Below are 12,537 nucleotides of genomic sequence, written 5' to 3' on the forward strand. Positions count from 1 at the left end.
AATGAAAGTAAGATTGTTACTTCTGATTTTCCTTTCTTTATAGTTTATTTTGAGAGCCCCATTAATTGTTAGGTTCCAAGCAATAGGGCCAATATTTAACTCCAGATTTTTGGACTCTGAAGTTAATTTTTTAATTGTGTAATATATATACAAAGCAAAGAAAAAAAGCAATAGTTTTCAAAGCACTCTTCAACAAGTAGTTACAGGACAAATCCCAGAGTTTGTCGTGGGCTACCATACCATCTCAGATTTTTCCTTCTAGCTGCTCCAAAACATAGGCTAGATGGAATAAATATTTTCATCATCACAATCACCTTTTTTTTTTCTTTTTTGTGAAAACATAGAACAATAAGTTTCAAGGCACAACACAAAAGTTAGTTGTAGAACAGATTTCAGAGTTTGGTATGGGCTACAATCCCACAATTTTAGGTTTTTCTAGCTGCACTAAGATACTGGAGACTAAAATACCAGTTTAATGATTCAGCAATCATTCATTTGTTAAACCCTACCTTCTCTGTATAACTTTTTCATGTTGGAAGAGGCTGTCAGTAATAAGGGTTAGGGAGATGAAACTAGCTGATGTTCTGGAGAGGCTAGCCCCTCTAGATTTCAGGTTCAGGGATCCATCTGGAGGTTGTAGGTTTCTGGAAAGTTACCCTAGTGCATGGAACCTTTGTACAATCTTAATATAGCACCCTAGGTTTTCTTTAGGATTGGCTGGAATACTTTTGGTTGGGGTTTGGCAAGTTATGATAGGTGGCAATGTCTGAAGCTTGTGTTAAGAGTTGACCTTCAGAGTAGCCACTCTACTCTTTTTGAACTCTGTCACGGATCCCTTATTTGTTACATTTCTTTCCCCCCTTTTGGTCAGAATGGCATTGTGGATCCCATGGTATCAGGGCCAGACTCATCCCTGGGAGTCACCTCCCACGCTGCCTGGGAGACTTTCACCCCTGGATGTCATGTCCCACATAGTGGGGAAGAAAATTATTTCACTTGTAGAGTTGGGGTTAGAGTGAGGCCACATCTCGGCAACAAAAAAAGTCCTCCAAAAGTAAATATTCCTATAAATAAACCTATAGGTAGGCTAAACTTCTCCGTGACATAACTTCACATAAACTTCACAAGAGTAAGCCTCAAGATCTAGAGCTTGGCCTATTGATTTGGGTGTCCCTAATGTTTGATACTTCCCCAGTGGTAAAGTTTAATACTTCATATTTTTCTCCCATTCCTGAGGGACTTTGCCAGTAATTTTTAAAAATGTTATTGATAAAACAACATGCAAACATTCTTAACATACAAACATTCCATTCATGGTGAATCAGTGCCTCACAATATCATCACAGAGTTGTGTATTCATTACCGTGATCATTTTTTTAGAACATTTGCATCACTCCAGAAGAAGAAAGAAAAAGAAAAAAACCTCATACATACAATACCCCTTACCCCTCCCTCTCATTGACCACTAGTATTTCCATCTACCCAATATATTTTAACCTTTGTTCCCCCTATTATATGTCTTTTTTTTAATTCGTATTTTTTACTCAGCTATCTGTACCCTAGATAAACGGAGCATTAGACACAAGGTTTTCAGAATCACAGTCACATTGTAAACATTCTATCTTTATCAATCACCTTCAAGAAAAAAGGCTACTGGAACACAACTCTATAGGCATTCCCTTTAGCCACTACAATACACCATAAACTGAAAAGGGATATCTATATAATGCATAAGCATAACCTCCAGGATAACCTCTTGACTGTTTGAAATCTCTCAGCTGCTGACACTTTATTTTTTCTCATTTCTCTCTTCTCCCTTTTATGTCAAGAGGTTTTCTCAGTCCCTTGATGCTGGGTCCCAGCTCATCCCAGGATTTTTGTCCCACGTTGCTATGTAGAGGGCAAGGGCAGTAGGTTCACTTGCTGTGTTGACTTAGAGAGAGACCACATCTAAGCAACAAAAGTTGTTCTCTGGAGATGACTGTTAGGCCTAATTTTAAGTAGGCTTAGCCTATCCTTTGCAGGAGTAAGTTTCATAGGGGCAAACCCCAAGATCAGGGGCTTGGCCTAATGATTTGGTTGTACCCATTTTTTGCGAGAGCATCAGAAATTCTTGAAATGTGAAAGGTGAATCTTTCCCCCTTTTTCCCCATTCTCCTAAAGGGACTTGACAACTACTTAAATCACTCGGGGATTTATTGGGGCATCATACTAACCATCAAAATCTCATGCCCTATTCAAGATTTCCTGTACTTATGGTGTTCATCTAAACTGACCATACAAGTTAAATTAGGAAATGTGCTACCCAAAATATAAATTTTGCACCAAATAAACATCTCTATCTTTCATCTCTTACAGAAGTTGAAGTTATAAAATGTGGGCGATATCATCCTTTACCCAGTCTTCTGATATACCTTAGTCCTATCCAGAACAGCTTCATTCATATCTCTACTCAATGTCTGATCACTTTTTCAACTTTTTAAACAGTTCTTGTATGAGGTACTACTGAGTTTCATAGCTTTAGAGCTCTGCCTCTGAATCTCAGGTGTCACATAAATGCCCGGAGTTTCAGGGAGAGACCAAGTTATATACAAACAGCTCAGTATCTCAGAATTTAGAATTAATAGTTACACCTCCTGAATATATTTGACTGCTGTAAGCGCTTACAATCTAGGACACTTTACAACTTGATAACCCATGCTCTCGAGTTTAGTTCACCGAATTTTTATATTATAGTTAGTCCATATAAATGAGGCATAATAATATTTGTCTTTTTATTTTTGACATTTTATTCAACACACAGCTCTCAAGATTCATTCATCTAGTTGCATGCCTCATATCTAGTTGAATGCCTTCATTCCTTCTTGTGGTGGCTCAGTAGTCCATTGCATGTATACACCATAGTTCCCCCTTCCATTCCTCATTGTACCCTTAGGCCACCTCCATTCATTGTGGATCATGATCACTGCTGCTAGAAACACCAGTGTACAAATGTCCATTTGTGTACCCACAATTCCTTCAGGTATGTACTGAACAACGGGGTTTCAGGATCTTATGGCAACCCACCCCTAGCCTCCTGTGGTACCACCGCACTACTCTCTACAAGGGGCTCCACCTCTCATATCCCTACTGACAATGAATAGGTGCATCTCTTTCTCCACATTTTCTCTAGCACTTGTTTCTCACTGACCATTTTTAAATAGTTATATTCATACATCATACAACCCAGCCTAAGTGTATAGATGTGCCTTTGCCACCATACTCTGTCTGAAGACATTTCCTTTTCTTCCACAAAGAATACATACCCCTTTCCCAATCCCTCTGCCTGTTGACATTTAATTTTGGCATAATGCCCTTGTTGCATTCAGTGGAAGCATATTACAATGTTACTGTTGACTATAGACCCTAGCTTACAGTGATTGTACTTTTTCCCATATACCATCTATTTTCAACACCCTGCAATACTGACATTTCTTTGTTCTTCCTCCTGCAAGAACATTTTTTAATTTGTGCATTTAATCACTACCATTGTACACTCTAGGCATTCCTAAATTATACCATCTCAGACTTTATCCTCATCCTATCTTCTGATTTCACAAGTGCCCCCAGCCCTTCTCTCTCAACCATATTCACATTCAGCTTCCTTCCGTGTACTTACATTATTGTGCTACAATCAGATAATGTGCTATCCATATCTGAATTTTTACAACTGGTATTGTTGCACAGTATGTATTCCTTCAGCACCAATTGCCCAATCTCAACCCAATTTCTATCTCCTAATAACCTGTGTTCTTTACTTAAATTCTCGAAGTTCACTCATAATGTTAGTTCGTATCGGTAAGACCATACAGTGTTGGTCCTTTTGCTTCTGGTTAATTTCACTCAGCATAATGTCCTCAAGGTCTGTGCTGGTTTGAAAGGAAGTATGCCCCCTAAGAAAAGCCATGTTTTAATATAAATCCCATTTCTTAAAGGTAGAATAATCCCTATTCAATACTGTATATTTGAAACTGTAATGAGATCATCTCCCTGGTTGATGTGATTTAGTTAGGAATGGTTGTTAAACTGGATTAGGGGATGACATGTCTCCACCCATTTGAGTGGGTCTTGATTAGTTTCTGAAGTCCTATAAAAGAGGAAACATTTTGGAGAATGAGAGATTCAGAGAGAGCAGAGAAGAACGACATAGCTGAGAGAAGCAGAGAGCCCACAAGCCAGTGACCTTTGGAGATGAAGAAGGAAAGTGCCTCCCGGGGAGCTTCATGAAACAGGAAGCCAGGAGAGAAAGTTAGCAGATGACGCCTTGCTTGCCATGTGCCCTTCCAGCTGAGAGAGAAACTGTGACTGTGTTCGCCATGTGCCTTCTGACTTGACAGAGAAACCCTGAACTTCATCGGCCTTCTTGAACCAAGGTATCTTTCCCTGGATGCCTTTGATTGGATATTTCTATAGAGTTGTTATAATTGGGACATTTTCTCGGCCTTAGAACTGTAAACCAGCAACTCATTAAATTCTCCCTTTTAAAAGCCATTCCATTTCTGGTATATTGCATTCCAGCAGCTAGCAAACCAGAACAAGGTTCATCCATGTTGTTACATGTTTCAAGGCTTTATTCTGTGTTACAGCTACATAATATTTTATCATATGTATATACCACAGCTTGTTGAGCTACTCATCCATTGGTGGGCATTTGGGCTGTTTCCATCTCTTGGCAAGTATAAATAATGCTGCTATAAACATTGGTATGCAAATGTCCCTTGGTCTCCTTGCTGTCATGTCCTCGGATTAGATACTTAGCAATGGGATTGCTATATCATATGGCAATTCTTTACTTAGCTTCCTGAGGAACTGCCAAACCACAGTGTGTATACCATTTTACATTCCTACCAACAGTGGATAAGTGTGCCTCTTTCTCTACATCTTCTCCAGCACTTGTCATTTTCTGTTTGTTTGTTTATAATGGCCATTATAGTGAGTGTGAGATGATATCTCATTGTGGTTTTGATTTTCATTTCCCTAATAGCCAGTGAAGTTGAGCATCTTTTCATGTGCCTTTTAGCCATTCGTAATTCCTCTTTTGAAAAGTGTTCATGTCTTTTTTTTTTTTTTCATTGTTAAGTGACAGTGTTTACTTTAATCATTAAAATCCCCAAGGCATGTCACAGAATCTCCAAAGGCTGGACCAAATCCCTGAGATAAAAGTTCAGTTTTTTTTTTTTTATTAATTAACAGAAAAAAAGAAATTAACCCAACATTTAGAAATCATACCATTCTATATATGCAATCAGTAATTCTTAACATCATCACATAGATGCATAATCATCGTTTCTTAGTACATTTGCATTAGTTTAGAACTAGCAACACAACAGAAAAAGATATAGAATCTTAAGATAGAGAAAAAAAATAAAAGTAATAATAAAAAAAAGACAAACAACCAGACAGACAAAAAAAAAAAAAATAACAAAAATACCTATAGCTCAGATGCAGCTTCATTCAGTGTTTTAACATGATTACTTTACAATTAGGTATTATTGTGCTGTCCATTTTTGAGTTTTTGTATCTAGTCCTGTTGCATAGTCTGTATCCCTTCAGCTCCAATTACCCATTATCTTACCCTGTTTCTAACTCCTGCTGGACTCTGTTACCAATGACATATTCCAAGTTTTATCTCGAATGTTGGTTCACATCAGTGGGACCATACAGTATTTGTCCTTTAGTTTTTTGCTAGACTCACTCAGCATAATGTTCTCTAGGTCCATCCATGTTATTACATGCTTCATAAGTTTATCCTGTCTTAAAGCTGCATAATATTCCACCATATGTATATACCACAGTTTGTTTAGCAACTCTTCTGTTGATGGACATTTTGGCTGTTTCCATCTCTTTGCAATTGTAAATAACGCTGCTATAAACATTGGTGTGCAAATGTCCGTTTGTGTCTTTGCCCTTAAGTCCTTTGAGTAGATACCCAGCAATGGTATTGCTGGGTCGTATGGCAATTCTATATTCAGCTTTTTGAGGAACCGCCAAACTGCCTTCCACAGTGGTTGCACCATTTGACATTCCCACCAACAGTGGATAAGTGTGCCTCTTTCTCCGCATCCTCTCCAGCACTTGTCATTTTCTGTTTTGTTGATAATGGCCATTCTGGTGGGTGTGAGATGATATCTCATTGTGGTTTTGATTTGCATTTCTCTAATGGCCAAGGACATTGAGCATCTCTTCATGTGCCTTTTGGCCATTTGTATTTCCTCTTCTGAGAGATGTCCAAGTCTTTTTCCCATTTTGTAATTGGTTTGGCTCTCTTTTTGTTGTTGAGTTGAACAATCTCTTTATAAATTCTGGATACTAGACCTTTATCTGATATGTCATTTCCAAATATTGTCTCCCATTGTGTAGGCTGTCTTTCTACTTTCTTGATGAAGTTCTTTGATGCACAAAAGTGTTTAATTTTGAGGAGCTCCCATTTATTTATTTCCTTCTTCAGTGCTCTTGCTTTAGGTTTAAGGTCCATAAAACCGCCTCCAATTGTAAGTTTCATAAGATATCTCCCAACATTTTCCTCTAACTGTTTTATGGTCTTAGACCTAATGTTTAGATCTTTGATCCATTTTGAGTTAACTTTTGTATAGGGTGTGAGACATGGGTCTTCTTTCATTCTTTTGCATATGGATATCCAGTTCTCTAGGCACCATTTACTGAAGAGACTGTTCTGTCCCAGGTGAGTTGGCTTGACTGACTTATCAAAGATCAAATGTCCATAGATGAGAGGGTCTATATCTGAGCACTCTATTCGATTCCATTGGTCGATATATCTATCTTTATGCCAATACCATGCTGTTTGACCACTGTGGCTTCATAATATGCCTTAAAGTCAGGCAGCGTGAGATCTCCAGCTTCGTTTTTTTTCCTCAAGATGTTTTTAGCAATTCGGGGCACCCTGCCCTTCCAGATAAATTTGCTTATTGGTTTTTCTATTTCTGCAAAATATGTTGTTGGGATTTTGATTGGTATTGCATTGAATCTGTAAATCAATTTAGGTAGGATTGACATCTTAAAAAAATACTATATTTAGTCTTCCGATCCATGAACACGGTATGCCCTTCCATCTATTTAGGTCTTCTGTGATTTCTTTTAACAGTTTTTTGTAGTTTTCTTTATATAGGTTTTTTGTCTCTTTAGTTAAATTTATTCCTAGGTATTTTATTCTTTTAGTTGCAATTGTAAATGGGATTCGTTTCTTGATTTCCCCCTCAGCTTGTTCATTACTAGTGTATAGAAATGCTACAGATTTTTGAATGTTGATCTTGTAACCTGCTACTTTGCTGTACTCATTTATTAGCTCTAGTAGTTTTGTTGTGGATTTTTCCGGGTTTTCGACGTATAGTATCATATCGCCTGCAAACAGTGATAGTTTTACTTCTTCCTTTCCAATTTTGATGCCTTGTATTTCTTTTTCTTGTCTAATTGCTCTGGCTAGAACCTGCAACACAATGTTGAATAATAGTGGTGATAGTGGACATCCTTGTCTTGTTCCTGATCTTAGGGGGAAAGTTTTCAATTTTTCCCCATTGAGGATGATATTAGCTGTGGGTTTTTCATATATTCCCTCTATCATTTTAAGGAAGTTCCCTCATGTCTTTTTTTAATTGGGTTGTTTGTCTTTTTGTTGTTGAGTTGAATAATCTCTTTATATATTCTGGATACTAAACTCTTATCTGATAGGTGGTTTCCAAATATTGTCTTCCACTGTGTAGGCTATTTTACTTTCTTGACGAAGTTCTTTGATGCATAAATGTGTTTAATTTTGAGGAGTTACAACTTTTATAGGACATTTCCCTACATGTTCTTCCAGAAGTTCTGTGGTCTTAGCTCTAATGTTTAAGTCTTTGATCCATTTTTGAGTTAATTTTTGTCAAGGGTGTGAGATATGGATCCTCTTTCATTCTTTTGCATATGCATATCCAGTTCTCCAAGCATCGTTTATATGAAGAGGCTGCTCTGTCCCTGGTGAGTTGGCTTGACTGCCTTATCAAATATCAATTGTCCATAGATGAGAGGGTCTACATCTGAACATTCTATTTGATTCCATTGGTCAGTATATTTATCTTTATGCCAGAACAATGCTATTTTGGCCACTGTAGCTTTGTAATATGCTTTAAAGTCGGGTAGAGTGAGACCTCCCACTTCATTTTTCTTTCTCAAGATATTTTTAGCTATTTGGGTCACCCTGCCCTTCCAAATAAATTTGGTTATTGGATTTTTCTATTTCTGCAAAGTAAGTTTTGGGGATTTTAATTGGTATTGGATTGAATTTATAAATCAATTTGGTAGAATTGATATCTTAACTCTATTTAATTAGTCTTCCAAGCCATGAACATGGTATGTCCTTCCATTTATTTAGGTCTTCTCTGATTTCTTTTAGCAATTTCTTATAGTTTTCTGTGTATAAGTCTTTTGTATCCTTGGTTAAATTTATTCCTAAATATTTTATTCTTTTGGTTGCTATTGTAAATGGAATTTTTTTCTGGATTTCATCCTCATATTGCTCATTACTAGTGTATAGAAACACTGCTGATATTGGGGTGTTGATCTTGTATCCTGTCACTTTGCTGTGCTCATTTATTAGCTCTTTGCTTTGCTGTGGATTTTTCAGGATTTTCGACATATAATATCATATCATCTGCAAACAGAGAGTTTTACTTCTTCCTTTTCAATTTGTATGCCTTTTATTTCTTTTCCTTGTTCAATTGTTCTGGCTAGAACTTCCAGCACATTGTTGAATCACAATGGTGACAGTGAACTTCCTTGTCTTATTCTTGATCCTAGGGGGAAAGCTTTCTGTCTTTCCCCATTGAAGATTATATTAGCTGTGGGTTTTTTATATATTCCCGTTACCATTTTGAGGAAGTTCCTTTCTATTCCTATCCTTTGCAGTGTTTTCATCAAGAAAGGATGTTGAATTTTGTTAAATGCCTTTTCTGCATCAGTTGAGATGATCATGTGTTTTTTTTTTTTGCTTTGATTTGTTGCTATGGTGTATTACATTAATTGATTTTCTTATGTTGAACCATCCTTGTATACCTGGTATAAATCCCACTTGGTCATGGTGTATAATTCTTTTAATGTGCTGCTGGATTCGATTTGCAAGTTTGTTGAGGATTTTTGCATCTATATTCATTAGAGAGATTGGTCTAAGTTTTCTTTTCTTGTAGTAACAGTGTCTGCCTTTTGATATGAGGGTGATGTTGGCTTCATAGAATGAGTTAAGTAGCCTTCCCTCCTGTGGCAGTTTGAATCTGTGGTGGACCCCAGAAAAGCCATGCCCATTAATCCTCATTCAATATTGCTGGGTGGGAGCATTTTGATTGTTTCCATGAAGATGTGACCCACCCAATTGTGGGTGGTAACTTTTGATTAGATGATTTCCATGGAGGTATGTCTCTACCCATTGAATGTGGAGTTGTTTACTAGAATCCTTTTAAAGAGGAAACGTTATGGAGAGAGTCCTTTTTTTTTAGAGCCATGAGAAAGCCAGCAGATGCTGCCATGTTCACCATGTGCCCTTCCAGCTGAGAGAGAAATGTTGAACATCATCAGCCTGCTTGAATCAAGATATCATTCCCTGGATGTCCTAGATTGGACATTTCTATAAGCTTGTTTTAATTGGGACATTTTCTCGACCTTAGAACTGTAAACTTGCAACTTATTAAATTCCCCTTTTAAAAAGCCATTCTATTTCTGGTATATTGCATTCCAGCAGCTAGCGAACTAGAACACCTCCTCTTCAATTTTTTTAAAGCGTTTGAGCAGAATTGGAACTAATTCTTTCTTGAAAGCTTGGTAGAATGTATATGTGAAGCCATCTGGTCCTGGACTTTTCTTTTTCTTTTTTGGGAGCTTCTTGATGACTGGTTCAATTGTTGAGGTCATCTATTTCTTCTCAAGTCAATGTTGGTTGTTATTGCCTTTCTAGGACGTTATCCATTTCATCTACACTGGCTGGTTGATTAGCATATAATTACTCATAGTATCCTCTCATTACCTTATTTATTTCTATGGGGTCAGTGGTTATGTCTCCTCTTCCATTTCTGATTTTATTTATTTACATCCTCTTTCTTTTTCTTTTTGTCAACCTTTCTAAGGGTCCATTGATTTTATTGAGTTTCTCAAAGAACCAATTTCTGGTTTTGTTGATTTTCTTGATTGTTTTCATGTTCTCAATTTCATTTATTTCTGCTCTAATCTTCATTATTTCTTTCCTTTTGCTACCTTTGCAGTTAGTTTGCTGTTCTTTCTCTAGTTCTTCCAACTGAACAGCTAATTCCTCAAAGGCAATAAATTTCCCTCTTAGCACTGCCTTTGCAGCATCCCATAAATTTTGATATGTTGTGTTTTCATTTTCATTTGCCTCAAAATATTTACTGGCTTCTCTTGTAATTTCTTCCTTCACCCACTGGTTGTTTAAGAGTGTGTTGTTTAGCCTCCATATATTTGTCAATTTTCTGGCCCTCTGCCTGTTATTGATTTCCAATTTCATTCCTTTATTATATAAGAAAGTGATTTCTATGATTTCAATTTTTTTTTAAATTTATTGAGACTTGCTTTGTGACCCAGCATATGGTCTATCCTTGAGAATGATCCATGAGCATTTATGAAAAAGGTATATCCTGTTGCTGTGGGGTGTAGTGTTCTGTAAATGTCTGTTAAATCTAGTTCATTTATCATATTATTCAAATTTTCTTTTGAACATCTGTCTAGCTGTTTATCCATGATGAGAGTGGGGAATTGAAGTCTCCAACTATTATGGTAGAGGTGTCTATTCCTCCCTTCAATGTTTTCAGTGTTTGCCTCATGTATTTTGGAGCACTCTGGCTTGATGCATAAATACTTATGATTGTTATGTCTTCTTGTTGAATTATTTCTTTTATTAATACCTAATGTCTTCCTTTGTGTCTTTTACTTGTTTTACATTTGAAGTCTAATTTGTTGATATTAGTATAACTCCTCCTGCTCTTTTTGATTGTTTGCATGGAATATTTTTTCCCCACCTTTCGCTTTCAGCCTATTTTCAGCCTTGGATCTAAAATGAGTCTCTTGAGGACAGCATATAGATGGGTCCTGTTTTTCAATCTATTCTGCCAGTCTATGTCTTTTGATTGAGGAGTTTAATCCATTACCATTTAGTGTCATTACTATAAAGGCAGTACTTTCTTCCACCATTTTGGATTTTATATGTCATATCTGTTTTTTTTTTTTTTCTCTTTTTGTCTTTACTGATAGGCTTCATTTCTACACTCTTCTCCACACCTCTCTCTCCTACTTTTTCCTATCTGCCTGTAGTGCTCCCTTTAGTATTTCTTGCAGAGCCGATCTCTTGGTCTCAAATTCTCTGTGATTGTTTGTCTGAAAATGTTTTAATCTCCCCCTCATTTTTGAATGACAATTATGCTGGATATAGAATTCTTGGTTGGCAATTTTTCTCTTATAGAATCATAAATATATCATACCACTGCCTTCTCACCTCTATGGTTTCTGCTGAGAAATCTACACATGGTCTTATTGGGCTTCCATTGTATGTGATGGGTTGCTTGTCTCTTGCTGCTTTCAAAATTCTCTTTCTCTTTGATGTCTGACAGTCTGATTAGTAAGTGTCTTGGAGTGTGTCTATGTGGATCTATTCTATTTGAGCTATGTTGTACTTCTTGGATCTGTAATTTTATGTCTTTTATAAGAGATGGGAAATTTTAGTGATTATTTTCTCCATTAGTCTTTCTCCTCCTTTGCCCTTCTCTTCTCCTTCTGGGACATTCACAACACATATATTCATGTGCTTCATGTTGTCATTCAGTCCTCTGAAACCCTGCTCATATTTTTCCATTCTTTTCCCTATATACTTTCTTTTGTTTTTCAGATTTCAGATATGCAGTTTTCTAGTTCACTAATCCTTTCTTCGGCCTCTTCAAATCTATCATTGTAGGTTTCCATTGTTTTGTTTTGTTTTTTACCTCTTCTACTGTGCCTTTCATTCCTATAAGTTCTGTAATTTGTTTTTTCAAACTTTTGATTTCTTTTCTTTGTTCTCCCAATGCCTTCTTTATATCCTCCTTCAACTCATTGATTTGATTTTTGATGAGATTTTCCATGTCTGTTTGAACATCCTGAATTAGTTGTTTCAACTCCTGTCTCTCATTTGAATTGTTGGTTTGTTCCTTTGACTAGGCCTTATCCTTGATTTTCCTAGTATGACTCATTTTTTTGCTGGCATCTAGGCATTCGATTTCCTTAATTACTGTATTCTGGAAGTTGTTTTCACTCTTTTACCTAGGATTTTCTTGCTGGATGGCTTTGTTCTCTATCTGTTCTTTGACATTCAGTTCAACTTATTCTAGACCTCTAGCATGGGTTCTGTTTAACTGATCAGAATTTTCCAGTTCTTGTTTTTCTGTTTCTTGCCCTATCTATACAGAGACTTTTTGTGTGTGTGTGGAGGGTCTCCTCAGATATTGTAGACCCCTGTCAGATTTTCCCAGACAA

The sequence above is a fragment of the Tamandua tetradactyla genome, chromosome 3 (genome assembly GCF_023851605.1).
Source record: "Tamandua tetradactyla isolate mTamTet1 chromosome 3, mTamTet1.pri, whole genome shotgun sequence".
In the NCBI taxonomy this organism is placed as follows: Eukaryota; Metazoa; Chordata; class Mammalia; order Pilosa; family Myrmecophagidae; genus Tamandua; species Tamandua tetradactyla.